Source organism: Herpailurus yagouaroundi, unplaced genomic scaffold (assembly GCF_014898765.1).
Source record: "Herpailurus yagouaroundi ecotype Mexico unplaced genomic scaffold, PumYag 165, whole genome shotgun sequence".
In the NCBI taxonomy this organism is placed as follows: Eukaryota; Metazoa; Chordata; class Mammalia; order Carnivora; family Felidae; genus Herpailurus; species Herpailurus yagouaroundi.
Window position 1 is genome coordinate 18787265 of NW_024412406.1, and position 21538 is coordinate 18808802.

The window sequence follows — 21538 nt, forward strand, 5'->3', positions numbered from 1 at the left end:
TAAACTCCTGTTGCAGTTTGGGAATTTTGCAAGTCCTGAAACAAAGAATAAAATGTCATAATGAAACTAGTTTTTATGATGAAATGGTGGTTACAGTATAATTATTATAATTAATGCTAAAACCTAGCTATAATTCAACACGTTTGGCCATAGCACTTCTCCAGTGACTCACATTGTGACAGATTTACTCCCAGGTAATGTGATGAGCTGTGGCTGAATGTTCTCATTCGTGTATGTGGTGTAATGGTTTATTATAACAATATCACGGCTCTGGTGGTGAAGCTTTCCTGCCATTGTGTTTCCTCATAGGAAAGAGTCTCAAAAAAAAAAATACACTACTTTGTGTATCAACTTTTTAGTGTTTCTCCCAACCAAGGCTCCCTGAAAAGGGAGGAACAGCTGCAAATAAGACCTATTCTTTTATGTAATAAGCTGCCAAAAGCTAGAAAGTGATGACTGACATTCTGCTTATCGCAATAGGCTGAAGAACAATTTTGCATGTTCACAATGCAAGAAATACAGCTGTGGTTCCTGTTATCGACAAAAGGCAATGCAGGCAGGATTCCATAGCTTCATTGCTTCAGTCTGTGACATTAAGGTTCAACCTCTGCACGAGACGCATAAATATCCTTTGGATTTTCTTCAGTAAGCACACACTAGAGGTTAATAATGTGGGGATGTTTGATTCCCTGCTGTTTTAAATAATTTCATGGAAAATCTAATGCAGTAGGACACTAGTTTAGAAAGGTTATTACCCTCATCAAACGATAGCACTTCTTTCCTATTATTTTCTACCAATTTCTTGCCCTTATAGCTCCTCTCTCTTCATTTACCACAAATGATTCTTCAAAACGACACTCTGTGGTTGGGTGGAGATGGGATTGGAGAAAGCTTAATCCCTAATCAGGGCCCTGTCAGTGCTGGTAGTAGTGTGCATCTTTCTTCCTTCTTCTGCTTGCTGGAGCTTAGATGCAAGACAGAGATGCACAATCATTGGAGGGGAGTCATTGGAAACCAGCTCCTACTGCCTTGCTGGGGCCATTTTACATGAGGCCATGAGATCTAGAGCCCACAGGGAGACTCCAGGAAGTTACAGTTGGAATGGCCCACCCCAGCTATTCTCAACTAAATTGTGGTCTGATTTGCTAAATTCTTGAGTCATCATTGCCTCTGTTATGGCAGGTACTTACAACAGAACTCTAAGAATGCTCTTGGGCTCACAGTTTTAGGATTAAGGAACAATATGGGGTTCCATGGACTGTGCCATTCCAGGCTAACTAGGTGTGAAAGAGACTGCCTGTTCAATATTCATCTTTTCTTTTCCTACCAGGAAACACTTTAGGTAGGTGGCCATGTGCACTTGTTCTGGCCAATGAGCATAAGTTGTTTGAGTAGCACTTTTGGGAAAGATCTTTAAAATGGCAGGACAGACCCAAGCTGCCAGCTTGGGTTCTCTCTTTGGGGTGACCACCTGTCTTGGTTTGCCTGGGATTGTCAGGGTTCCAGAGGCATGGGCATTTCAGTCTTAAAGCCCAGATAGTTCTAGGCACACTGGGTTAGTTGATCACCCTGCCTCCCTTTCTTCCAGCACAATATATGCATGCTGGTTGAAGTTCTAGCAGCTATGTCATGACCATGAGGTGACAAACTCATCCTAAGGGTGACTGGCCAAAAGGATAACAGGAGTTTGATTCCATTGCAACTGCCCTAGACTTCTCAGTACATAAAGAAAAAAATCACTCCCAATTTAGTGAAACAATATTTTTTGGAGTGTAGTGGTTCTTTTTCAGCCACCGCACATTCCATTAATGTTAGCTTAGTTCAGGAGCCCTGTTACGCCCACATGGAGTGGCAGACTTTCCCTTCTGACTGCAGAACTTCTAATTCCTTGGAGAGAGATGGTTTGAACATTGTGAAAATGGTTCAAATCCAGGTCTGTCAGACTCCAGACTCTCTCTTCCTGTGACTTCACACTGAATTTCGTTGTTCTCAGCCCTCACCCCTTTAAAACGTACCCTCAAAAGAACTCTGAGACAGATTTGACTGGAACTCAGACCAGCTCAGTGTCTGGAGAGAAGGGTCCTTGCAGGTGATGTGGCCCCCTGGTGCCCTCATTTACTGTGAGGAGGAAACAGAGGCCCAGTGAAAAGAAGGGATGTGGAAACCTGAGTCCATTTGCTCTCTTTATTGTAGAGGCTGCCTCTCTGAGCCTGCAGCTGCCAGCGTGTCATTCCCATTGCCAATCGCAGTGAGCTCATCCTAGCATTCCCCTCCTCATCCTTTGACTGTGAACTTAGCATACAACCCCTCTTTCCGGATTTCCGTGTTTGTGTTGCAGTGGCATCTTATGACAGGAACTTCACAGCTAAAATAATGCTGCCATTAAGAACTTGAGAGTTTTGTTCCAGTTTGATTTTTCTGTGGATGGGTGTGGGGCACTGACTTTGAATAATTGCAATTTTTCATAAAAATTATTTACCTTTTACTTAGTTCAGTATCAGAATTATCCTTTCCCATCAAGGAAAGCATAGTACTGGGCTTATGTTAAATATTCAAACATTTTTTTTGAAATAAATGACAAAAAGAAAGTAATTAAAACATACTTACTGAGCACCTATGGCATGCCAGCAGTCAGGAACATTCCAGTTGCGGGGGGGGGGGGTGGTATCTGTGCAATACCAGGTGTTAACGTTTTGAATACCACCTCTGGGGCAAGGAGCACATGCATGTGCACATGCACACACACATGTATGTGCACATGCATGCATCTGACTTAATTCTCACACAAACCACTAGGAGGTAGGGAATGAGGCTCAAAACAATCACAAGCTTACTGAAGGTAGCACAGTCACCAAGTGGCCAAACAGAGGTTTGAAGCCATGTCTTCTAACCTCAAGACTGCTCATTTCTTTTGAATCAAGGTATTGTTGATGGTCCCCAGGCTTTCTCTTTGTGAGGGCTGTCAAGCAGAACTCTAAAACTGATTCACTGTACAGGCACAGGGAGAAGGGAACTAGCATTAACTGAATGCCTTCTTTGTGGCTTTCTGTATACTCGATTTACATCCTTTTTTAGTCAGTATTTACTCAAACCCTGTAATATGGATGGTATCGTCCCCATTTTTTTCTATCCATTTTATACATGAGGATACTGAGCCTTGGAGAGATTAAGAACCTTATGTATGGTCGAACTGCTAAAAATGTAGGCTGCAAAGTCCCTCAGTCTAGCTCCAAAGTCTGTGCTCTGAGCCACTGAGCACAGTGGTTTATAAGACACTCTGCACTCATTTTTCTCACTTAACTATGTATTTCATGGATATTTTTCCAGGTTAATGAGCAACATAACTTTTCCATAGTATAGATATACCTCAGTGTATTTGACTAGCCTCCTACCACCCTGTCACATACAATGCTGCAGTTAAGGTTTTTTCAAAACATGTGTTGTTATGTACTAGTGTATTGATTTCTATATTTGTTAGATCCCCAAAGATGGAGAGGTGGAGATGAGCCAATGGGTTTGGATATATTTAATTATAATAACTACTGCTAAATTATTTTGTTGTTATTGTCACATTTAAGAATTGTGATAAAATACACTTAACATAAAATTTTCTAGATCATTTTTATGAAAAGTTTGTAGCAGTTCAAACTCCCATCACCACTGAATGAGAAGGGGTTTTCCACTTCCGCACTAGCACAGCATGTTCTTGGTCTGTAAACTTTTATCAAGCTGGTAGTTGAATATGGATACTTCATTGTTGCTTTAATTTGTATTTCCCAGACTTCTCGTGAGATTGAGCACCATATCATGTATTTGTTCTTTGCCAAGAAATATGAATTTTCAGTCAAAAGGCTCAGAACTTTGAGATTAAAAAAAAACAAATTTCCATTTAGGGCTTTCCCCCCAAGGGGATATGGATGTGTGTGTATATGTTTAAAGTGGGAGCTTCCTTGGCCTCTGTTCTATGCCCCTGAAATAATTTATTCTGCTTATAAATTAGCCTCTAACAGTGGGGTGCTTTAATAATGAAATAAATTATCTTCTATGTGGATTTAGAAGCTGTCGAAAAAGTGGGAAATAAAAGCGATTTTGAGATACAAATGAATCACTGTGTGTGCCATTGAGTGTTGTCCTTTTGTCAAGTAAGATTCTAATCTGTGCATTTCCAGAATGCATTTCAGCATACTGTTGTAAAGAGCCTTTCAAAAATCAATTCAATGGAAGATGACTTTACATTTTGTAGATGTGAAAAGAGAAAGGATGATGGTCTCAGGGCCTCCTTGCAGGAGGGAGGTGGCCGTCTGCTGGGATGGTATGGAAGCTGTGATCCTTTTCTCATCCTGCATGAGGACAACAAGGAAAGAAGTCCTCTGTAAGTTAAATGAACTGAATTTTATATGAAGTTCTGGTTGACAAGCTAGAAGAGAGCTGGGCCAAACTACCCAGTCGTTCCCATTATTATATTATTACATTTAAAAATTGTGATAAAATACACATAACATAAAATTTGCTAGATTATTTATGACTGGGAAGAGAGGGAGCTTTGCTTCATAGCTACCACCTTCTCTGAGGTGCACCTTCTATGGGTCAGAAGTAAGTGTTTTGAGTAGGTGGATTTTTGCCATTGGGAACTCCTTACACTAAAGTGAAATTCTATCAACTCTCCAGTGAAGAATTTTGTTTGTGTGGAGAGACAGTGCCCTACCTGTGAACCACATTTTAAAATGCATTTTGAGGTTTGAGCTAATAATGTGAATGACATTCAGTGAGATTGCCAAATGCTGGTAATTTACTCTCATTTTCACATTAATGTGGGCCCACCTGTGATGAATTGGAAACTAAATAAGCACATCAGTTTTAATTAGATATTTCAGAGGCTGGATCTAGTTAAACAGCAGTATTCATTCTTATCTATTAAATAGTGAAAGAGTTTAGCACATTCTTCAGAAAAAGTTTACACCCCTCACCCCACCATTTGTCCTTCTTTGTTTTGCAAATATTCCTTGCAGATGGAGCCTTTTGAGTTCAAAAGTGCCTAGGGTGGTGCAAAGAGGGAGAGAGATGATTGCATTTAACTCTTAAAAGATAACCAGATCATCTAGTTCATTTGCAGTACGTTTTACACTAAGAAACATGAATTTGGGAATCTTTCAAAAGACAAATAGAAGATTGTGGTTGCCTGGAGGATGCCAACAGGGGACTAAGAGTTCTGTGTTCCTCAAACACCCATCCTGCAAATCGGGATCTAAAAGTACCACTAGGGTATGGCTAATAGATGCTGAATGACCTTCTATCAGAGAAAGGAGCCATTTTTCAAAATTCAAGACAAGATATTACAGTCCTAACGAAGGCAAAATGTTCTCCGATGCATAAGGGTCTAAGACCTAATGAAAGAAACTAGTATAGATGTGCAGGTAACTTTGATTAATATTTGTGAAGGATGAGGATTAATAGTAGACAATGAGGCTTAAAAATCAGTAGCCCTGAAAAAATTATTTATAGGTGCAATTTTTGCATTGGTTTTAACATCATTCTCTAGTGTCATTTCCCTAAGTGTTTCTACCTGGTTAGACTGAACTCTGCCAGGGTGAGGTTGTGTCTGTCTTACTATGTCTATATCCCCAGTGCTTAGAACAGAGGCTGTTCTATGCTAGGTGCTTAATAAACATTTGTATCCCTCTCTGTATTGCTAATCCCTTGTTCTAAAATGTTCTCTCCCTGCAGATTTCAGTCATTGCCTGTGTCCTGGCTATCCTTTCACCAAAAAGAATTGTGGCAGTATTCACATGTCATTTTTCCTTTGTTTTTCTTAAGAGGGGAGTATCAAACAGTTGGCTCCAGATAGACCTTAATGAGTTTTTTAAAAAATTAAATTCTGGATGCACATGAAAGAAGAAAGAATTCAAAAGGAGTCTATTTGTGTTCAGAAAATCACAGGTGCTTAGAATAGTTTTATTATAGTATTAATTATAGTATCAAAAAAAAAGAAAAGAAGAAAGAAAATTCTAGGAGATAATAAATTGCAGTTCGGTAAATTATGGTGATTTCATACAGAAAACTTCTATTCAGACATTAAAACAATGTTGTAGAGTGAAATATAAGGATAAAATAATTCTAATATGTTAAGAAAAAAAGGAGGTAAAAAAGCATTAGAGCCTAATCACATTTTTAGAAGTATTCCTTCTTATAGAAAAAAGATGAAAGGATTTACATCAAACTTCTTTATAGTTTTCCAAATTTTAGACTATAAAACATATTACTTTTATATTCAGAAAATATGTTATAGAAGTATAGGATTTCTTTGAATAGAAATATCTTTTGCTGGATTTAAAATGTGATGTCATTTCTCAGGAAATTGAGTAGGTCTATGGGAAGGGAAGGTAGTGCTTTTTTTTTTTTTTTTTTTTTTTAGTGTTTATTTTTGAGAGAGAGAGACAGAGTGTGAGTGGGGGAAGTGCAGAGAGAGAGGGAAACACAGAATCCAAAGCAGAATCTGAGCTGTCATCACAGAGCCTGATGTGGGGCTTAAAGTCACGAACCACGAGATCATGACCCGAGTCAAAGTTGGACACCTAACCGACTGAGCTACTCAGGTGCCCTATGGCAGATAGTGCTTTGGAGGTAGCAGAGATGAGTGTGTGGGGAAGGAAATCCTCTGTTTGTGGGTAGTGAAGTAGTTTGAGATCTGCTGTGCCAGTTTCCAGATCTCCCTGGAACATGGCCACAGCAGCTTACCTGAGAAAAAAATGTGCCTTCACAGTGTTCCTGTATGATTACCACAAAGAATTCACAAATGGAAACTGACAGAGGAAGTAGCATTTAACAGCTTTTCATACCTGCTCCTATGTATGTTCTACATGGCTATATAAATACCTTTCTCCCTGAGCGAACGGGTTGGAAATTATTTTCAAATTTACTATCCCTATCTGCTTCATGAATGATCTTTTAAAAAAGAAAATCTGATTACATGTCTACTTAACGCCTTAAATGGATTCTTATTGCCTCATCTGCCTCATCCAGACTCCTTTCTATGATGCACATACATGATGTTGGCGAACTGTCTCCTGCCTTCCTCCCGTGCCCATTGCCCATCACTTCCCCAAGTATGTCCCACGCTTATCACACCAGACAGCTCACAGCTTTTATATGTACCACCCCTATTATTCAGGATGAACTTCCTTCTAGAAACCTCCTCTGAATTCCCTTCTCCATGTGACTTCTTCCTCATCCCTGCCGTCATACATATCTTCACCACACAGCTTACCACATGGCATTGCAGTTGCTTGACTTTCTTGCCTGTCACCTCACTGTCAACTCCTGTAGGGCAGGTATTAGTACTTGACCATCTTTTATTTATATTTCCCATAGGATTTTTGGCCACAGTGGTTGTTAAATAAATTTTTGTTAAATAACCATGTGAGTGAATGCCTGAGACGTTTTGATGGCATGTACATTCAGTTACTGTTGAATTCACCCCTAATCTTGCCTGAAGTTGTTTCCTAGCTGATGTCTTTGCAGCAGGCAGAGCCAAGTGCCCTCTCGGATGCACATTTGTCTAGTGAAGGAAGGTGTGGTTGGGAGAATTTGCATGCCCCAATTTCTAGAACCTTTGAATACTTGTTGTCTCACATGTCAGAAGGATCTTTGAGATGGAATTAAGGTTATGAACCTTAAAACAAAGAGATAATTCTAGAGTATCTGGATCTGGGTGTATCTAGTGTAAGCACAAGTATCCTTACTAAAGGATGTGGGAGGCAGAAGGGAGACAGAATGCAATGGGAAAAACAGGCAGGAGAGATTTAAGTGGGAGATGGGTTGACCCACTCTTGCTGGCTTTGAAGATAGGGGAAGTGAACTATGATCCAAGGAATATAGGCAGCTTCTAGAACCTGGGAGCAGGCCTCAGCTGACAGCTAGAAAGAAAATGGGGACCTCAGACTTGCAAATGCAAGGAACTGGATTCTGCCAACAACCCAAATGAGTAGGAAATGGATTCTTTCAGGTAGAGCCTCCAGAAAGGGCCATAGTGCTGTTGACACCTTAATTTTATCCAGGTGAGATCTGTGTTGGAATTCTGACTTACAGAACTATAAGATAATAACTTTGTGTTGTTCTAAGCGATTAGGTTTGTAGTAATTTGATACAGTAGCAATTGAAAACTGGAATAGAGTTTAGAAATATTTTAGAATGTGTGATTACCTCATTGTCTTCACTTATTCTTTTTATTTTTTAAAATGTTTATTTTTGAGAGAGAGAGAGAGAGAGCGTGCAAGTGAGGGAAGGGCAGAGACAGGGAGACAGAGGATCTAAGCGGGCTCTGTGCTGACAGCAGAGCTTGCTGCGGGGTTTGAACTCATAAACTGTGAGATGATGACCTGAGCTGAAGTCGGACACTTAACTGACTGAGCCACCTCAGGTGCCTCTTCACCTATTCTTAAGTAAAAGGAAATAAGAATAGAAGGAAGAGAACCCTTCATAGTTGATGAAAGAAAGGTGGGGGGGATAGCGTCCCTTTGTTAATATGTGTATATGAAATCAGTTTTGCCATTAATTTACTTTTAAAATCTTTAGCTATTCATCCAAACTCCTTCCTTCTGTCCCTCTGCCTTTTCTTACCACTTGCATACATTCCCTCCCTCCATCTTTGCATGTTTCCTCTTCTCCCTCGTCCAGTCTTACTCACGTGCTCATTTTTCATTACTGTTGGGCCATTTACCCAGATAACCTTTAAGTGTAACCAGTTAACACACTAACAGAACAGCAGATGAAAGGGGCCCCTGGGTGGCTCACTTGATTAAGCATCTAACTTCGGCTCAGGTCATGATCTCATGGTTCATGAGTTCGAGCCCCGCATCAGGCTCTGTGTTGACAGCTCAGAGCCTGGAGCCTGCTTTGGATTCTGTGTCTCCCTTTCTCCCTGCCCCTCCCCTGCTGGCATTCTCTCTCTCTCTCTCAAAAATAAATAAAAACATTAAGAAAAAAAAAAAAAAGAACAGCAGATGAAACTTGTACTTTCCTCACTACCTAGAACTGCCTGTCATCTTTTCACAAAGCCCAATGGGCATAAATTGGTATTTCTAAATACAAATTTTCTGGTTTTGTTGTTTTCCTGATCCCGTTTTTGGATTTTCATTACTTAATTTCACCAAGTATGTAAGTGACACACAATCTCTCAGGAAGCCTCTGATAAATTGGATGAATTTTAAAGTGGCATTGCTTTCTTTCCCTTTTGACCTGTGTCACTTTGGAAGATGGCATTCTCTTTCTCACAGTTGTTTCCCCAAATGTTCCAAGATTGCTATTTGTGCTAAAACAGGCTGTAGTAGAAATAGCATTGGCCTAGATGGGAATTGGGAAAATCTAGGTTCTAGTTCCAGTTCTGACCAAAGCCATGTGACCTTGGAGAAACAGCCATTCTTTTTATTTTATTGTGTATTCATTGAACTCCAGCTATGTGCCAATATTGTGCTGGTCACAAGGGTTATAAAGATGAATTAGATGTAGTTTCTCTTTCTTCAAGGAGCTAATAGCATAGTGAGGGGGAGAGACAGATAGATAAACCCTTGCGACATTGTGTGATATGTGCCATATGGCAGCAGATACAGGTTACCATGAAGGTGTAGAGGAGGCAGTGATTCATTCACTTTGCTCAGGGGCAGAGAAAAAACATGACCAGCATCATGAAAGATGAGTTGAATTTTGCCAGTTGGGGGCAGGAAAGAGAATTCTGGTCAAGGAGAACACATGCAATGTCACAGACACTGGCCCTGAACGGCCAATTACAACCAAGTTGTTGATCTGTGGCTGTCTGTATGTTGTCCATGTGTCGGTCTAAATGTAAAGGGGCATTTGAAGGAGCAGAGGTGGGGTTGGGGGCATGAGACAAGATGAGATGCCAGGAAGGATGAAATCAAGTAAAATGAATTTTGAAGGCCTGACTTTTCTTATTATTAAATGTTATTAGCATGGGCCCTTCCAGAGGTAACATTATCTAGTTCAAATGTTGCTTATTTCCTATTGCAAATTATACTTTATAATTGCATGGTGCTAAAAAAAATCCCATGCACAATCTTGTGACATAGGTTGCTATGGAACTGAGATTTGTATATGAGATGTATGGAAACTGGGACACAAAGACATTGTATGTGTTTAAGGTCTTATACTCCTTGGATTCAGGCCAAGACAGTCATTTGATTTATTCTTTCAGAATGAGAAAACACTAAAACAAAACAAAACAAACAACCAAAACTCCAGCCAATTAATATAGCCTCTTTTAAGGAACAAAATCTCCAAAACAGGGCTTATCAACCTCAGTATATATATGAATTATCACAGAGATCATATCAGAATGTACCTTCCAAAGTCAGTTGGTGTGGGGTCCAAGCTTCTAATAAGCTCCCAGGTGATAGAAACTGCTGGGCTTTGAGACCGCACCTTGAGTAGCAAGGTGTACTGTCATAGACTCTATGCCTAACTATGCCTAAAGTTCTTTCTTGTCTAGCAAGAAAGCGGGATGCAGGATTCAAATGTGAGAGATGGCTAATGTCCGGGAAAAGACAAGAGCCCCGAATAAGGGTCCTTGCCCTGTTTTTATTAGGATCAGAAGGCTTACAAACATAGTGGTGGACGTACACAAAGAGACAATAAATCTGTGAACATTAATTCATGGGTGTGAGGGAAAGGGGGTCTTGAAGATATTCGGGGTTGGGGTTTGGGCTAATATAAAACAAAATCCTGGCACAGGGCAGCCAGGTGGAAGTTGTTTACATCAGACAAGAGGCACCACCTTTGTTTATCTTAGCTAGCCTAGGGGCTGAGACAGATAGAGCAAGTAACCCCAGGGTTAACAAGGCACCTTTTCTTTTGTTAATCAGTTCCACTCTGAGCAGCTTCACCCGCAGCTAGCTCAGCGGTCTGCAGTCCAATTTACCTGTTTACCTAACTTGGTCCTCCCTTCCTGTGAAAGCAGTTTTCTGCTACAGGACTAAATTGGGGGGCGCTTCTGCCCTGAATACCTAATCTTGTTTATTTCATATACCTATGTCCTATATTGGGGGCTTTGCCCCACCTTCTCTATACTTATTTACCTAATCTTGTTTACCCAAACTTGGGTGTGAGCATCCTATGGCTTTGTAGTTCTTCATGCCTTGTTAACCCATTGGTGTAAGCTCAGGAAATTTCTAAGCTTATTCCCCACAGTGCGCTGAACAATATGGTAGCCACTTGTGGCTATTTAAGTTTAAGTGTATTAAAATTAAATAAAATTAAAAACTCAGTGCCTCAACCACACTAAACACTTCTCAAGTGCTCAGAAGACACATGTGGCTAGTGGATTTCCCTTTGTGGAAAATTCTATGGGACAGTGCTGCTCTAGAGAATATTATGAACAACCATTTAATAATGAAAGTTTGCCCAGAGAACTCCTTATCAATAGTGACTATATTTAGAATTATTTAGAGTGATATTACCAAGATGGTGAAGTAGCTTCCATCCCTACCACAAAGATCAACAATTGGACAGCTATCCACAATCAAAAACAGCTCTGGGTGAGCTTGGGTGTCTACATAAGAAACTTCAGCAGGGGGTACCTGGGTGGCTCAGTCAGTTAAGTGTCCGACTCTTCATTTTGGCTCAGGTCAGATCTCATGGTTCATAGGTTTGAGCCCCACGTCAGCTCTGCTCTGACAGCATAGGGCCTGCTTGGGATTCTCTCTTTCTGCCCCTGCCCTGCTTGTGCTCTCTCTCTCTAAATAAATAAATAAAATTATTTAAAAAAGAGAGAAACTTCCATAAGATAATGGAATAAAACACCTGAGAATAACTGCACAAAAAGAGAAGGAAGAACAGGTGTATTTTGCTGGCATCATCCATTGACCAACTTAACACCAAGAGGGAACTTAACCAGCTAGAAAGCGTTCCCCTTGCCAGAAAAGGGAGAGTATGGTGAGCAACCAGCTTCCCCAGCCTTTTGGGGCATCACATAAAAGACCTGCTTTGGTTTTACCCCACCCAGAAACTGGCAAAGCCAAGACATACAGAGATGGCTAGGAACAAGGAAGATCAGGGGCTACCAGTCAGCCATGCAGTGGGAGTGACCATGGTTCCCCATTACTTGCTCTGAGGAGGATCCCAGCAGTTCCACCACTGAAGAAACCAGTGGGTCATAAGGCACCACAGACCACCACCAGATTTCACAGGTTTTTGCCCCACATGTATTCTTCACCAATACCAGCTGCCTGATTCCTTCACCACTGCCTCATCCCTCTTGCCCCAACTGGAGTCTGAGCTGCACACTGGCAGCCAGCTCAGGCCTCTGTGGCTATGTGAGTGCAACATGCTGACTTCTGCCATGTGCATGCTTAAGGCTAGACTGTACACTTGCACGTTGCCAGCCTGACTTGCCATGGCCGTTCTTACCACGTACGTGCCTTTGGGGACACGTGCCACAGAAGTTCGTGGCAACAGCCAAGGCCCCCATAGTTGCTTGTAGGCCAAAATTTGGCCCTATCTCCAGTTACTGGCCTGTACTACTGGGCTCACCTTCAGCTAGCCCTCCTAGCTGTGCACCTGTATGCCCCTGGCCCACCCCTGTCAGTGGACTTCAGTGCTGTGTACATGCTAGTGGGGAGATCACAGGAGTGCCTGTCAACAGCCAAGGTCCCATAGCTGCTTGTGAGCCTAGATCCAACTCTGTGTCCTGTCACTGGCCTGAATTAATGGGCTCACCTGAGCTAGCCTGTTCAGCTATGCCCCCATACCCTGCTGATCCAACTCCTGTCACTGGCCTCCAGTGCTGGGCACATGTCCAGGGTGAGACTTTGCAGCCACAGGAGTGCACACTTACCGCCAGGGCCCCTGCAGCTGCCAGGGTGCCTGAAGTTGGCCCTGGCCCTTGCTCCTGACCTTAACTCCCACCACTGTGTGCATGTCTGCATCCAGCTCCTGCCACTACACAGGCATCTGCAGCTGGTCTTTGTAGTTAAGTGTGTGCACATCACTGGCTCTGGCCACCACTGCTGCCTACCCTTGTGCTATCCAGTGGATCTGGAGGTGCCACTGAAAACCCCAAAAGTCCTTAAGCCACTGCCACCTCCCGTAGGACTTGTCAAAGACCACATAGTTGTCAATGTTGTGGGGCCCAGTGTCCTGAGCCAATGAAGAATCACATGACTCTGCACCTGGAGATGCCACAAATCCCTGCATTTGGTGCTCTACCACTAGACCCAGGATAACAGCATGCTCCAGCATGCCCCCACCTACAGGTGAACATATTTCCTTACCAAAATTAGTCCATAAAATCTCGAAGAGATGACTGCTTCTTCAAATGTGTAGACACCTACACAAGTCTACAGGAATAATAAGGAATCAGGAAAACATGACACTACCAAAGGAACATAGTGAACTTCAAGTAACTAATCCAAAGAAATGGCATAAATGGTCTGACAAAGAATTAAAAATAATTGTTCTAAAGGTGCTCAGAGAGATAGTCTTGTAGCACAGGTAAACAATTTAATGAAATCAGGAAAACGATACAAGAACAAAGTGAGAAGTTTAATAAAGAGAAAGAGAACATAAAAAAAAAAGACCTAAAAAAAAAAAGGCCTAAACTGAAATTTTGGAGCTCAAGAATACAATGACTGAATGAAAGATTTCAGTAGAGAGTTTTATCATCAGACTAGACCAAACAGAAGAAGAAGCAGTGAGCTTGAAAACAGATCATTTAAAATTATCCAGTTAGAGGGGTGCCTGGGTGGCTCAGTCGGTTGAGTGTCCGACTTCGGCTCAGGTTGTGATCTCACAGTTTGTGAGTTAAAGCCCCGCGTTGGGCTTTGTGCAGACAGTGCAGAGCCTGGAGCTCGCTTCGGGTTCTGTCTTCCTCTCTCTCTGCCCCTTCCCTTCTCATCTCTCTCTCTCTCTCTCTCTCTCTCTCTCAAAAACAACTAAACATTAAAAAAATAAAATAAAATCCAGTCAGAGGAGCAAAAAGAAAAAGAATAAAAACAAATGAAGAAAGCCTATGGGAGTTGTGAGACACCATTAAGAGAAACAATCTATACATTGTTGGAGTCCCAGAAAGAGAACAGAGGAAGAAGGGGCCAGAGAGCTTGCTTAAAGAAATCATGGTTGAGGGGTCCCTGGGTGGGGGGGCGCTCAGTCAATTGGGAATCCAACTGCCAGAGTGGAGCCTGCTTGGGATTCTCTCCTCTCTTTCTGCCCCTCCCCTGCTCTCTCTCTCAAAATAAATAAAAAATTTAAAAAAAAAAAAAAAAAAAAAAAAGGCTGAGAACTCCCCAAACCTGGAAAGAACCAAGTTCATGAAACTAGTAGGTCATTCTGTAATTTCAATGTTCTTCAAGAGACTTCATAATGAACTGCTGAAATTCAAAGAGAATTTTAAAAGCAGCAAGAGAAAAACATTTCTCTTATACAAGGGAACCTCCATAAGGCTATCAACAGATTTCTCAGCACAAATTTTGCAGATTAAGAGAGAGTGGATGATATAGTCAAAGTGCTGAAAGAAAAAAAAATGCCATCCAGAATATTTTACTCAGTACAGCTGTCCTTCAGAAATAAAGGCAAGATAAAGGTTTTCCCAAAAATGAAAGCTGAAGGAAGTCGTGACCACCAAGCCTACCTTTAATGCTGACAGGAGCTCTTCAGGCCAAAGTGGAAAGACATTAACATAAAAATTATGAAAATGTACAATATACTGGTAAAAGTAAGGACATAATCAGATTCAGAAAACTATATCATTCATCTATAAGGTGCTTTTAAGCTCCAAAACACCAGATCTCTAAATATCTAAAAAGCTGTTCTATTTTATTGCAGTGATACTAACCTTCCATAATTCTCTTTCTTCTCTTTGGGACAGAAGTTCTTTTTCCATTATGAAAAGAAAAGATATTACTCAAAACAGAAAAGCTACTCCTTCTTAAGCATGTGTGTTTGCTATTTAGTTGGGTATACTTTGTTTTCTTTAGGACATATTGAAGAGTATTTATTTTATATTTAGCCCCATCAAGTTTCGGATAATAAGAAAATATTTCTGTTAGCTTAATTACTTGGTGCAGTGGGTCTCAACTTTGACTATACATCACAGGTATCTCAGGAGGGTTTAGAAAACCATGATCTTAGTCCCATACCATTGACAATTAAATCATAATCTCTGGAGTGGGACCTAGGGTTCAGTACTTTTAAAATTTCTTTTTGTTTTATTTTATTTTATTTTATTTTATTTTATTTTATTTTATTTTATTTTATTTTATTTTATTTTATTTTATTTTATTTTTATGTGATTACCCTTGACATTTTATCACGTATAAACTAAATTTACATTTGCACAATATTTTAATCCTATCTAAAAACAATTGTAGAACTTTAGACATTTCTTAAACTTGAGTGTGCACGTAATTACCTGGGACTCTTGTTAAAGTGGCCTGAGAGTCTGAATTTCACACTAAGTTATAGGTGATGCTGATGCTGGTGATCAGCAGACCACAGTTTTAACATCAAGCCTTTACAACAATTTAATTTTGATCATCCTCTCCAAATCAAATGTAATTGGTACCTAGAATTTTAGTTTTGCTCTTTTTCAGTCTTCTAACTTAGGAATATTCTTTTATATAAATATTTGTTTAGGTTTTCATATGTTTGTAATTTTATGTGTTATCATTCTTCTTGAATCTTAAAATATTCTTCTGAAATCATTTGCCTCTTTCAAAATACTTAAATTCTTGTGGTATAAACTTCTTGGTGGTAAACTCCCAGTTTTTCTTTGCCTTCTGAGTGTATTTATTTTATCTTAATTAAAGAATTTAACTGGGTAAACAATTCAAGGTTGACATTTGTTGTCAGCCTGGACTGAATGTTTGTGTCTCCCCCACCCCCAAATTCATGTATTGTAGTCTTAGCCCCCCATATGAGATAGTATTAGGAGGTGGGGACTTTGGGAGATAATTAGGTTTAGATGAAGCCATAAAGATGGAGCCCACATGATGGTATTAGTGCTCTTAGAAGAAGTACCAGAGCTTTCTCTTTGCCATGTGAGGACACAGCAAGAAGGCAGCATCTATAAGCAAGGAAAGGGATTCTCACCAGAACTCAACTATGCTGGCTCAACTATCTAATCTATACCTCAACTATCTAATCTCAGATTTCCCAGCCTTTGTAATTGTAAGAAATAAATGTCTGTTATTAGAGCCGCTCAATCTATGGTATTTTGTTGTAGCAGCTCAATCAGGCTAAGCTACTTTTTTCAACATCTTTTAAGATATTCTGTTTTTCGCTAGCTTCTATTGTTACTGCTGAGAAATCTCTGTCATTTGAATTTTCCTTTCTTTGTAGACAATATGTATTTTATCTCATGTTCCCTTAAAGATCTTTGGTGCTCTGTAGTTTCACTGTATAGATATGAATTTATTTTTATTTATTTTGCTTGAGATACTGTACATTTCCTGGATCCATGAATCCATATTTGTACTAGTTTTGGAAAACTTTCTAGCCATTATTTTTCAAATATTGCCTTACCTTCTATTCTCCCATTATTTCCTCTTGTGTCTCTGATCAGTTATATCCTCATTTTACCCTTCATATTTCTTATCCTCCTAATATTTTATATTTTAATATCTCACTGTGCTACTTTATGGATACTTTTATCAGATTGCTCTTATTTTATGTATAGCAGTGCCTGATTTGCTGTTTATCCTGTTCATTAACTTTTTTTAATTAAAAAGTTATATATATATTTATATTATATATATATATATATTGCATTATTTTTCAAATCTGCCTATTCATTTGGATAGTTTCTTGTTATTTGCTCATATTCATTATTGTGCATTTTATTTTTTTTAATATATTTTTAAACACTTATTTAATTTATTTTGAGAGAGAGAGAGAGAGAGTGAGAGAGCAGGAGAGGGCAGAGAGAGAAGGAGAGACAGAATCCCAAGCAGGCTTGGCTTCGTGCTGTCAGCACAGAGCCCAACATGGGGTTGATCTCATGAACTGTGAGATCATGACCTGAGCCAAAATCAAGAGTCAGATGCTTAACTGACTAAGCCACCCAGGTGCCCCATGTACATTTTATTTCTTTAAGCAGTTAAAAATTATTTTCATATATGCTATCATATTCTATACCCTGTATCTGCAGTTTCTTGGATAGCCAGTTCTGTTGTTTACAACTTCTTGTGACTTTTACGTACAGTGGTTTGCATTCTTAAATGCTTGGTGATTTTTAAAAATTCATACACTCATTGCTTAATTTTAACCTGTATGAGTCATATGTATCTAAATTAGAATAGTTCTCCTCCACAGAAGACTTTTTCTTTCAGCCTTTCTCCTTGGTCTTCACTAGCATAGGATCCCAGGCTTAGTTTTACCATGTTAACATTGAACCACATCTTAGTATCCACAAAACGGTGGTGATATTAATATGTACACACAGGGGAAACCCTAACCCACTAGCTGACAGGTGATTATTTTGGGAGGAAGGAGAGAAAAGTGTTCCTTGGAGTCTTCACATACTTCCTGCAAGAAAAGCAATGCAAAAAAAATTGTGTCCTATCCAGAATATATTCTTTCTGCCAAAGAAGTAGCTCTCAGAGCATCTAACATGCCATAATGCTAGAAGCAAAAATTTTAGGCTTTTTAAAAGAAATGTGTTTTTATTTATTTTTATTTTTTTTAAGTTTTTTTTTTTCATTTATTTTTTTTAACGTTTATTTATTTGAGACAGAGAGAGATAGAGCATGAACGGGGGAGGGGCAGAGAGAGAGGGAGACACAGAATCGGAAGCAGGCTCCAGGCTCTGAGCTGTCAGCCCAGAGCCCGACGTGGGGCTCGAACTCACGGACCATGAGATCGTGACCTTAACTGAAGTCAGATGCTTAACCGACTGAGCCACCCAGACGCCCCAAGAAATGTGTTTTTAAATAAAATATTTTTTTTATTAAACAACAAGAAATTTATTATCTAACTTAAAAAGTCTGTAATAGTCTGCTCCAGAATAGTTCAGTAGTTCAACAATAACTTAAGGACTTGTATATTTTAGCTTGACCATCTTCTTTATCAGGAATATATCTTTCATGCTGCTGGATGGCTGAACAAGTTCTATACATTCTGTATTCATGCAACAAAATCCTTACTGGTGTATTTCTATCTAGAATTATTTTCTGTTACCTTTTTAGTATATTTTTTGGTAACATGACTGCTGGTTGTTAATTGTATATTTTCATTTTTTATGCAAAATATTTATTTTACCTTTATTTTTAAAAAGATTATTTTTAGTTGGTGTAAAATTTTAAGTTGATGGATTTTTCTTTCTGAACTTTAAGGATGTTCCATTATTCTTTGGATTTTATAGTTTCTGAAAAAAAAGTCAGTTATAAGCCATAGTGCTGCTCTTTTGCAGGCTCCTTGAATAATTTTCTGTTTTTAAGATGTTTCTGTTTATCTTGTTTTCCAGAGTTTGACTAGGATATGACTATCTGTAGTTTCTTTTGTATTAATCCTGCTTGAGGTTCCTTGAGACTCTGGATGTCCTTGGAATATTCTCAGCAATTATTTCTGGCAATATTTCTTCTCCTTTTTCTCTCTTCTATTTTTTTAGGACTCTAACTGCATACATGTTAGAATTTTTGAGCATGCTTCTCGTATATTTACTATAATTTTCCCCTTTACTCTTTTTTTAACCTGAACTTCAATTGGAATATTTTATATTTTTCTGCCTTTGAGTGTACTAACCCTGCCTTCTGACATGTCCAGTCTGATGATGAACTTACCTACTGAGCTTTTAGTTACAGATATTGTATTTTCATCTCTTAGTTTTAAATCATTCTAAACTCTTTCAATGTCAGATTGCATTTCTAAATCATGGCTATCTATTGAGAAAATGCATTTCCTCAATCTCTGTAAGGTTTGATTTAATGTTGATCATTATGATAATTCTAAAAAAAAACTAAATAAATGTACAACTTTAACCTTTATATAGGACTTTAAGTTTTACACACTGCTCATATAATCCTGTATGTTTGAAATTCACCCTGTGAGGTATGTGGTAAAGTATCATTATCATTTTCATTATAATTATAAAGAAACTGAATTTCTAAATGGGAGAGCAAAGGCTCTGTATTTTCTAACTACAGATTCATTGCCTTAGTCTATTACATCATGCTGCTTCAAAGCACATGTCTTGTCAATCCAAGAAGAGGGAAATAATAATGTCAAATTGAAAAGATAATACATTTCTTCTAATGATTATTATCCAAATATATAGTCAAGAGCTGGAAGGAACCTCCTCAGATTACCGAATGCACATCCTCTATCCTCATAATGTTATATTGTTCTAGTCAAATATTACCTCTTAAGCTGGTGACCGTGTATCTGGGGCTTGCAAGACAGGGAACCTACTTTGTCATCTTTCATTTATCTGTTTATCTAAAACCATGGGATAATGTACCAAATAGATTTTTAATTAGTGTTTACTCTTGATTAGGAATGGTAAGTTACTATCTGACAGTGACATGGTATTTTAAATTTGGAGGCACTCTTTGCACTGAGTTCTTAAAAAACCTAAGCTATTTATTTGAAACCTGGAGTTCGAAAGAGACGTTGATATAGCTGCATAGTTAATTGTTTTTCAAAATGAATGCTGAGTAGTTCACTCTAACTTTATTTTATTTAGTTTTTGTGACTTAATTAAATATCACTTTGTACCTATGCTTTGTTTTCTAGGTTTCATGCAAGTTTTTTAGTCTAAAGCAATAAAATTAAGAGTCATATCATAAACCCCTTGAGAAAGAGTGCATTGGTTCTCTTTGTAAACTCAATTTAATCATCATTCACATATAAAGAATTCTTCCTTACAATCATTCTTCTTTTAATAATAATTTATTCACTGAAACCAATACTTTACCTTAACCAATTTAATGTACATGTGATATAATGTATACGATGTGCTTTACTTGCTTTATAGAGTAGGATATATTTCTTAGTACTGATATGAGAACATTAACTGAAAGTATTATCATCAGAAAAACCTTACTCTATAGGCTATGCAAATTTTGTTGGTAGTAAAAAAATTAACATTGATAGTAACAATAATCTACAAGCTTTAAACTGTTTTGCTCTGATGGCCCCAATTCTGGCCAACCATCTAACAAATGGGGATTTGGGTCATCAGCAACAAGGAAAGAAAGCATGTCAGTAGCTGTGTGTGAACTCATTACCACTGCTGGAGAGACGATCCAAAGAGAAAACCCTATCACAGAATATAACAATAACATCATTTTTGGATATAAGATACACATTTGCTACATCATAATAGCTTCCACTGGGCATATTTATAATTGGTAAATGGATTATCTTTATAATTCATTTGGGGCTGAGAAAATTAAGGCTTTTATTTCAGCAGATTATTTACTGTGAGATGCTTAACTCATTGTGGTTTAGTGGGTATGGCTAGCTATATACATACATAAGAGAATATTACTGTTTGCTCTGTCTGGAGACATCCAGCCTACATCATGATCCTGAAGACCTTGCTGTGAGAACTTTTAAAAACTCAACGATTAGGATCTCAGATTCAGATCTCTTCTGAAGGCACATCATTAGGAACGTGCAAAAGTTGGTGATGGGGAAGAAAAGGGAGATGTCAGGCTCTTACTTTTACCGTATGGATGGAGCACCCAGTGCTCATTTTTCTACTTTACTAAGCCATATCAATTTTGATCCAGCACATGAACGGAACTATCTGTGGAGTATTTCAGCTCAGAATATTCAATGCCAGGTTCTAGTTTTGGCAAATCTTGAGCGAAAGAGGAAATATTATTCTTTCATTTCTCCCTCCCTTTCCTTCACCTTGCTTGGGGCCCTGCCAGAACCAGGGTTAGATTGCCAGCCCAGGAGGTACACTTCACACTCTGAGAGGTGCTGTTCGTAAGCATATTATCCTCTTCTCTGACTCCAGACTAAATCCACAGCTGAACAGTAGGATGCTGCTTGCTAATGTTGATCATTCTGGCAAAACAGACTGTCACTTGTGCAAACCAGTGTAAGTAGTGAGTTTTGTTTGCAGCTGAAATACCTAAATTATATGATAGTCTAATGATACACAGTGCTCTCTATTGCTGTCCTTTTCTACTTTTCCCTTCAATCTCTGTGCTCCTTCCTTTTTCCTACCCAAATACTCATTTCTTAGTACTGAGATGAGAACATAATTGAAAGTATTATCATCAGAAAAACAAGCTGCAGTGGATAACTTGCATAGTTTAGATGTGTCTAGATGATGAGTCTGTTATTTGTTTTTGAATTTCCAGGAAAAGAAAATTAACTGACTGTCCATTGTTTAGCATTGGTTAAATCTAAATGAAATCATGATCATTTCTACAGCAGATTTACCTTCCTAATTATGCTTGGCTAATGTTTACACTGACTGATGGAAAAGGATGGTGCCTGGGAGAATGCCAAATGGCAGAAGGAAGTCTGACCTGAGACTAAAAATGTCCAAGGGTAAATTACTGAGTGGACGATCTATAGC

At 38.9% G+C, this 21538-nt stretch overlaps 1 long non-coding RNA gene across 1 annotated transcript in view; it reads right to left on the reverse strand.

Annotated features, from left to right (window-relative positions):
* Window positions 1-3602: 3602 nt before the first annotated feature.
* The window catches only part of LOC121038189 (uncharacterized), a 37632-nt gene continuing 19696 nt past the window's right edge, over window positions 3603-21538 (reverse strand). The window contains exon 3 of the long non-coding RNA XR_005794212.1: window positions 3603-4340. This is a non-coding gene — a long non-coding RNA (uncharacterized LOC121038189). The remainder of the gene's footprint in view (window positions 4341-21538) is intronic.